At 44.2% G+C, this 8038-nt stretch overlaps 1 protein-coding gene and 2 pseudogenes across 1 annotated transcript in view; 1 reads left to right on the forward strand and 2 right to left on the reverse strand.

The window, feature by feature from the left end:
• The window catches only part of LOC123795134 (mitochondrial adenyl nucleotide antiporter SLC25A24), a 50326-nt gene that overhangs the window by 21412 nt on the left and 20876 nt on the right, over positions 1–8038 (reverse strand). The gene's annotated exons all lie outside the window — the stretch shown is intronic.
• LOC123795133 (segment polarity protein dishevelled homolog DVL-3 pseudogene) lies at positions 356–6266 on the reverse strand (annotated as a pseudogene).
• On the forward strand, positions 6115–7074 carry LOC123795135 (heterogeneous nuclear ribonucleoprotein A1-like; annotated as a pseudogene).

Here is an 8038-nt window from a genome sequence, read left to right on the forward strand (position 1 = left end):
TTTTTTCTATATAGCTAGCAGATCACTAATATTTTCTCTAAAATATTTACGTCTAGGGGCACCTGAGTGGCTAAGTCGGTTGGGCATCAGACTTGGTTTCGGCTCAGGTCATGATCTCATGGGTCCTGAGATGGAGCCCAGCATCAGGCTCTGCACTCAGCGAACTCTCTTCCTGTCCCTCCCCCACTCACACGCACTCCCTTTCTCTCAAATAAATAAATAAATCTGTAAAATGTGTGTAAAAAATGTGTTTTTCATATATATATATATACATATATATACATACACATATATATATATACATATATATATACACATATATATATATATACATATATATACATATATATATACATATATATATGAAAAAAGTAAAATATTTCCATCCGTGTCATAAATTATGTCGGCCTGTAATTTCCTCCTCTTAGTTGTCTGCCTTTGCTGTTATGATTATCGTGGCCTCACAGAATGGATTGGATACCGTATTTCTACACTCTCCATGTATATGTAGACCTGTTCTTTGATAGCTTTTGAGAATCATCCGGAGCTAAAGTTTTCTTTATGGGAAAGTTTTTAATCACTGATGTAACATGTTTGTTTAGGTACTGTTGGCTATTTCTTCTTGATTTAGTTTTGGTAAATTACATCTGTCTGGAAATTCTTCTACTTCATGTTTTCAAATTTATTGGCTTAAGATTATTTATGATATTATCTTTGAAAAATTTCTGATGTGTCTATTTGCAGTCAAACATTTATTATTTATTTCCATTTATTATTATTAATTTCCATCTCATTTCTTTTTTTCCTCCATCAATCTCTCCAGAAGTTTGTCTTTTCCAATAACCAATGTTTGGCTTTGCTGCTCCTATTACGGTATCTCTGCATTCTATTTCCACTGTTTCCTTATTTATCTCTTTCTTTCTACCTTTGAGATTATTCTGGTTTCTCCCTTTAAATTAGCACATTAATTTTCAGCCTTAATTCTTTTTTCTTTTCAATTTATTTTTGCTCACTTCCCTTTCAGGTATCAGACAAACTAAAAAAGAGGGGCGCCTGGGTAGCGCAGTCGTTAAGCGTCTGCCTTCGGCTCAGGGCGTGATCCCAGCGTTCCGGGATCCAGTCCCACATCGGTCTCCTCCGCTGGGAGCCTGCTTCTTCCTCTCCCACTCCCCCTGCTGTGTTCTCTCTCTCGCTGGCTGCCTGTCACACAAATAAATAAAATCTTTAAAAAAAAAAAAAAAACTAAAAAAGACAGACGGATGGAGAGACGAACATCGCTGGCCCTGGAATGGGAGTGGGATGGAGGTGGGGGAAGGGCCCAGTTCACATCACATCCACAAAGAACTCACTGGGGTGTCCCATGACCACAGGGAAGGACTGTCTGCTGGTGGTCAGTTTGGGGGCCACGTAGGCCAGGTCTTGGCCTGGAGGGACTCCTGGGGGCCCCATGGCCACAGGTGGTGGAGGCATCATCCGCATGGGAGACCACAAAAAGAAGGCACACCACGGTAGGCTGTAGCCTGGATGCATGCAGTGGCTGCAAAGGCTGCTCGTCATCGAGTGGTGGCTGTGGTGGCTGTGCTTGCTGGGCACTGGCTCCCGCAGCCCCACAGTCTACGGCGGGATATGTGGTCCCACTGTTGCTGCCCAACTTCAAGTCCCCAACCTTCAGTCCTTCTCCCTCCCCCGGCCGCTGCTACTATAGTTGGAGCCACCGCTCCGGCTGCCTCCACTGTACTGACTACAGGCACTGCGCCCACCATAGCTCTGGGAAGCCTGGGCACAAGCTGTAGGGGAGCGGGGGTGGCAGGTACTGGTAAGGGAAAGCCATGGACCAAGGGGCAGCCGCCGGGTGTGACAAAGGGGCCCATGTGTTCTGGTCAGAGGCACCACAGGAGCCATCATGATCATGGAGGGACACATTGGCCACGTTGCCACAGAGGTCACCAAAGATGTAGGAGCACTGCTGAGAGAAGGTGACCTTGTTGACAGTGTGGTACAGCAAGTCCATCACATCCAAGCCAATGAAAGCACTGGGGATGGCAATCTGGAGCCATATGCGGCCACGGACCTCCAACACAGATTCAGAGGATGCCATAGTTTTGACGATGGCGGCCATGTCACTGTGGATGGACAGGTGTAAATCGTCCAGGCACTCTGTGTCATGGATGGAGCTGGTGATGGAAGAGCCAGTGGAGGTGATGGTGCTCAGGAAGGGGCTCATGACATAGGCAGGGAAGGTGCTGATCACGGCTACAGTGTGGGTGACCCAGGATGCGGGGTCAGTGGGCCGGATGGGCTCACTCCTGGGCAGTGTGAAGCAGCCATGTGGACTCGGGTCCCAGCCCCCTGGCTACAGTCAGGGTGACAGCCCCAGTCTGTGCACAGTCTCGCGTAAAACCCGTACTGTGTTTTCATTACTCATGTTCTCACAGCTCATCTAGCTTGCCTGTAACAGTGCATCTCCTAGATCTATGCCTCCATCAGCAGCCATGGCCCCAGCCTTCATGATAGAAACGATTTAGATGCCTCCATTGTCACAGTTGTTGGCTTGGTCCACAGTGAAGATGCCCAGAAAGTTGTACTTTTCCATGAGAGTGACCATGATGTTGAGTGACATGGTGGAGTCCATGATGCTGCTGAAGGACCAGGACCACTCAGGCCGTGAAACTTCCTCCTTCCAACGCTGCTTGTCTTCTCATCAGGTGTGAGGGAATGCTCTGCTCTGTGGAGCTGCTGAACCTGTGGACGCAGTCATCCTCATCCAGATCGAAGAAGTTGGTGGTCTCCAACTCGCTGCTCATAAAGGTGGCCGAGCTATCACAGCCCCCTGGCTCTCGCCACTGCTCCACCTTTGCAGTTCCATTTAGCCGGACTGTGTGATCTGGGCCGTCCCTCCTGCATGGCCACTGGTGCTGCGTGGATACAAAGAAGTCTGTCTCTGTGTCACTGTCCAGGTTTTCCTGGCTGTCCCCACCAGCACAAGGGTGGAAGGACAGGGTCAGGAGCCCCCAATGCCTCCTGTGTGCTCCATGGGCAGTGATAATTCCGATAGGTTGTCGGCACAGAAGGGAGTGGGCTCTGCGTGCAGCCTTCAGTGGACACCAACCTCAGCTAGGCATTGTCATCCCACATCTCCTTCTTCACCACTCCAAAACTGTGGTCCATAGACTTGAAGAACAACATACAGCTGGGTCACTGCAGAATGCCCTTCAGATCCGCCAAGGTGACACACTCACAGGTACCATGTCTCCTGCCCATCCGTGGTAGATGATCTTGGTCTCATTCATGGCTCTGGCTGGCAGCCCATGCACTCCTTAATTGTTCTCTAATACAAGCTTCAAAGCTATTAAATTTCCTCTAAGTACCACTTTAGCTATAACTCAAAAGTTTTCATGATATTCTTTCATGTCAAAGGATCCTTGGATGTCTACTATGATTTCCTCTTTGACCCAAAAATTATTGAGATGTGTATATCAGATAACCAATGGTATTTTTAGAACTTATTTCCACTATTCACTTCTAAATTCATATACATGTTCAAAGAAAATGGTCTTTGTGATACCAATTCTTTGAAAAGTGTTAAGCCTGGCTTTATGGCCTACTATAAAATCAATTTTTATACATGCTATATATACATGAGAAAAAAAATTTTCTTCTGATTTTTTGGTACAAGGTACTTATTTCTCTCTGTCTTAAATATTTTCTCAGCTTGATCTAACAAGTATAGGAAGATGCATGTTAAAATTTCTCACTACTATAAAGGATTTGTCAATTTACCCTGGCATTCTAGCAATCAGCTTAAAAATGTCTTCGTGTGAATTTTAAATGTGGTGACACTTTACTTCCCACTAATGTTTTTTACCTTATAATTTTATCTGATATTAATTAGCTACCTCGGCCTGCTTTTAGTTTGAAGGATTTTGTTTTCCTTTTTCTTTCATCTGACAATCTCTGTGTTCCAGCAAATCTTAGGTTAATGCTTATTTTCATTAAAAGTCCACTATGAGTAGGGATCATAAAAAAATGTAATATAGTTTCATGCCACTGTGAGGTTAATAATATCTTTTTTTATTGTTAATAATATTTTTTAATGTGTATATTTTGTCACAATAATACTATGAAAATATGAAATTCTTTGTTCCCACCAGATTGTATGCTAAACTGAGAAAATCCTGACTAACCAGAGGCAATAATTTCCTAACTTACTCTTCTCCCACTCCACATCCCCTGAAAAGATAATAACTTTATTTAACTTGCCCCATTTGGGAATGGAGGTAAAAGGAAAAGAGTACCTAACATTATTTCAGGGAACATTTTGGTGGAGTTTATTATACTTAAACTTATTTCTCCTATCTTATCTTCTGCTTTCTATTTGTCTCATTTTTTTCTTTGAATTGTTTTCCTCCTTTCTTTACTTTGTTGGATTGCTTGAATTTCATGCTTGTTGATTTTCTTATTCCATTTTTCCCCTCACTGGTTTAGAAGTTATACAGTCAATTCCTAGACTCTCAGTGGCTTACCCTGAAATTTTGCCATGTACACATAACAAAATCTAAATTTATTATTTCACCTCCCTCTGCTGAATAAGGACAGTTTGAAACAAATTATTCTCTCCCATCTCACTCTTCTTGTCTACTATTTCAGCTGTCCTTTTTCTTAAAATCCCACAAATTGGTCATTATTGTTACATTCATGGCTGTCTCCGATGGACCACTCAAACAGCTCATGGACCACTAGCTAAGAGACAGACCACCAGTGGTCTAGAGACCATTCTGAGAAACACTGCCTGACCCATTCCCCGAATGTGCCCTTCACGTGTTTCCACGTCTGAACGTGTCTCTCCCTCTACCTAGAAAGTCCTGCCTCCCACCCTTTTTCACTAGGGTAACTTCTACTCATTCTTGAACACATTCTTCAATATTTTCTGAGGGCACACGATTACAAGGTGCTGAGTATGTAACAGTTAACAAGACAGGAGTGGTCTGGACGCTCAAAGCTTAGTGTAATAGGAAAAACAGGCACTAAACAATAGCAAGTAATAGCTAATATTCATTGAACCTTTGCTAGGCATTGTTCTGAGCACTTCACAAGTAAATTTATTTAATCCTGCAAACAATCCTATATACTTTCTATTGTCTCCATTTTATACACAGAGAGAGGCTAAGTATTTTGTCCTAGGTCACAAGCCTGGTCAGTAGAGTAGAATTAAGTATTTCAACCCAGGCATTCTAACTTCAGAAACTATATTTCTAACCATGAAACTATAGGAAGAAGCTCATGGTTACTACCTGTAAGAGCCACAGAGCAGAGAAACGGGTTGCACAAATAAAGAAAACCACTGTAAGCTAAGAGGGGGCGGATTTAGACAGCACAGCTCTCTCTGAGGTGCAAACTGAAGGCTAACAAAGGATAGGGGATGGGAGGGGTTTAGTCCCTTAAGCAGTAAGAATTGCAAGGGCTCCAAAGTTGGAAACAACTCTTAGAAAATTCAAAGAACTGAAAGAAACATGGTGAGAGAATCATCAACAGATTTCACCCACGCCTAGCTGAACTTGCCCTTTGAAGCAACACAGAATGGACAGTCACTAACAGAGTGGCAAGCAGGAACAACATGGTAAACATCTGGAATAATCACTGTGGGCAATGAAAGACTGAAAGAGTCTAAGTTTCAACTGAGTAACTCCTATCTCATACTCTGACAACCTAGCCAAAGCTGCTTCAAGCAGCACTTTTCAGATTTCTCTCTCACGAACTTCACGTTTGGGACACAAGAGACAGTGAAATGGCAGAAAAGAAGCTGATACCCGGAGGTATATGAGCCACACTGACAGCTGAGTCCTCCAGGGAAGGTCCATGGTTTCCACTGCTGAAAACCTTAACTACACTCTGCCTTTTAAAACCTTGTGATGTAACAGAAAATATATATATATTAGTCTCTGCCCCCCGTTCCTGACACAGAGCTCCTAAAACCCTTGTAAATTCCTAAGTGATAAGAGCACTGGGAGCTTTTGTTCTAATGAGGTGGCTGTCGGGGGCTCCTGGATGGGGCCTGGTCACCGGATACACCAAACCATGATTAGAAGCTTAGAATGTTCAGTCCCCCGCCGCCGAGTAAGCATCATTAAAGTCTCCCCTCCCACCACCATCATGTCTAAGTCAGAGACTCCCAAAGAGCCTGATCAGCTGCGGAAGCTCTTCATCAGAGGTTTGAGCTTTGATACACCGATAAGAGTCTGAGGAGCCATTTTGAGCAACAGGGAATGCTTACGGACTGTGTGGTAATGAGAGATCCAAACACCAAGCGCTCCAGAGGCTTTGGGTTTGTCACGTACGCCACTGTGGAGGAAGTGGATGCAGCCATGAATGCAAGGCCACACAAGGTGGATGGAAGAGTTGTGGAACCAAAGAGGGCTGTCTCAAGAGAAGATTCTCAAAGACCTGGCGCCCACTTAAACTGTGAGAAAGATTTTTGTTGGTGCCATGAAAGAAGACACTGAAGAACATCATGTAAGAGATTATCCTGAAGAGTATGGGAAAATTGAAGTGATTGAGATCATGACTGACCAGTGCAATGGCAGAAAGAGAGGCTTTGCTTTTGAAACACTTGATGACCATGACTCTGTAGACAAGACTGTCATTCAAAAATCCCATACTGTGAACGGCCACAGCTGTGAAGTAAGGAAAGCCCTATCTAAGCAAGAGATGGTCAGTGCCTCCTCCAGCCAAAGAGGTCTAAGTGGTTCTGGAAACTCTGCTGGTGGTTGTGGAGGTGGCTATAACAGATTTGGTAATGATGGAAGCAACTTTGGAGGTGGCGGAAGCTGTAATGATTCTGGCAATTAAAACAATCAATCCTCAAATTTTGGATCCATGAAAGGAGGAAATTTTGGAGGCAGAAGCTCTGGCCCCTATGGTGATGGAGGCCAACACTTTGCCAAACCACGAAACCAAGGTGGCTATGGAGCTCCCAGCAATAGCAGTAGCTATGGCAGTGGCAAGAGGTTTTAATCACTGCCAGGAAACAAAGCTTAGCAGGAGAGGAGAGCCAGAGAAGTGACAGGGAAGCTACAGGTTACAGCAGATTTCTGAACTTGGCCAAGCACAGTGGTGGTACGGCCTAGCTGCTACAAAGAAGACATGTTTTAGATAATACTCATGTGTATGGACAAAAAACCTGAGGACTGTATTTGTGACTAATTGTATAACAGGTTATTTTAGTTTCTGTTCTGTGGAAAGGGTAAAGCATTCAAACAAAGGGTTTTAATGTAGATTTTTTTTTTTTTGCGCCCATGCTGTTGATTGCTAAATCTAACATGATCATGACATTGAATAAACGTGTCTTAAAAAAAAAAAAAAAGAATATTCAACCCCCCCACTCCAATTTCTCCAGAGAGGAGAGAGAGGCTTACAGTACCTATGTGAAGAAATGTGCCTATGTGAAGAAGCCCCCATAAAATCCCCCAAAGTATAGGGTTCAGAGAACTTGCAGGTTGGTGAACACATCCCTACCAGGAGGGTAACACAGCCCAACTCCACAGACACAGAAGCTCCTATGCTTGGGATCCTCCCAGACCTCACCTTACGTATCTCTTCATCTGTCTGTTCATCTGTACCCTTCATCTTATCCTTAAGAAACTGGAAAATGTAAGTTAATATTTCCCTGAGTTCTGTAAGCCACTCGAGCAAATTAATCAAATCAAATAAGGAAGGAGGTCTTGGGAACCTCCAATGTGTAGCCAAGTCGGACAGAAACTGAGGGTAACATGGGGACCTACTACTGGTGATTGGCATCTGAACTGGGGAAGAGTCTTGTGGGACTGAACCCTTAACCTATGGGATCTGACACTACTTCCAGGCAGAGAGTGTTAGAATTAAGTTAAATTGGGGGCGCCTGGGTGGCACAACGGTTAAGCGTCTGCCTTCGGCTCAGGGCGTGATCCTGGCGTTATGGGATCGAGCCCCACATCAGGCTCTTCTGCTATGAGCCTGCTTCTTCCTCTCCCACTCCCCCTGCTTGTGTTCCCTCTCTCACTGG

Source organism: Ursus americanus, chromosome 12, assembly GCF_024610735.1.
Source record: "Ursus americanus isolate L20-20 chromosome 12, mUrsAme1.1.p, whole genome shotgun sequence".
Classification (NCBI taxonomy): Eukaryota; Metazoa; Chordata; class Mammalia; order Carnivora; family Ursidae; genus Ursus; species Ursus americanus.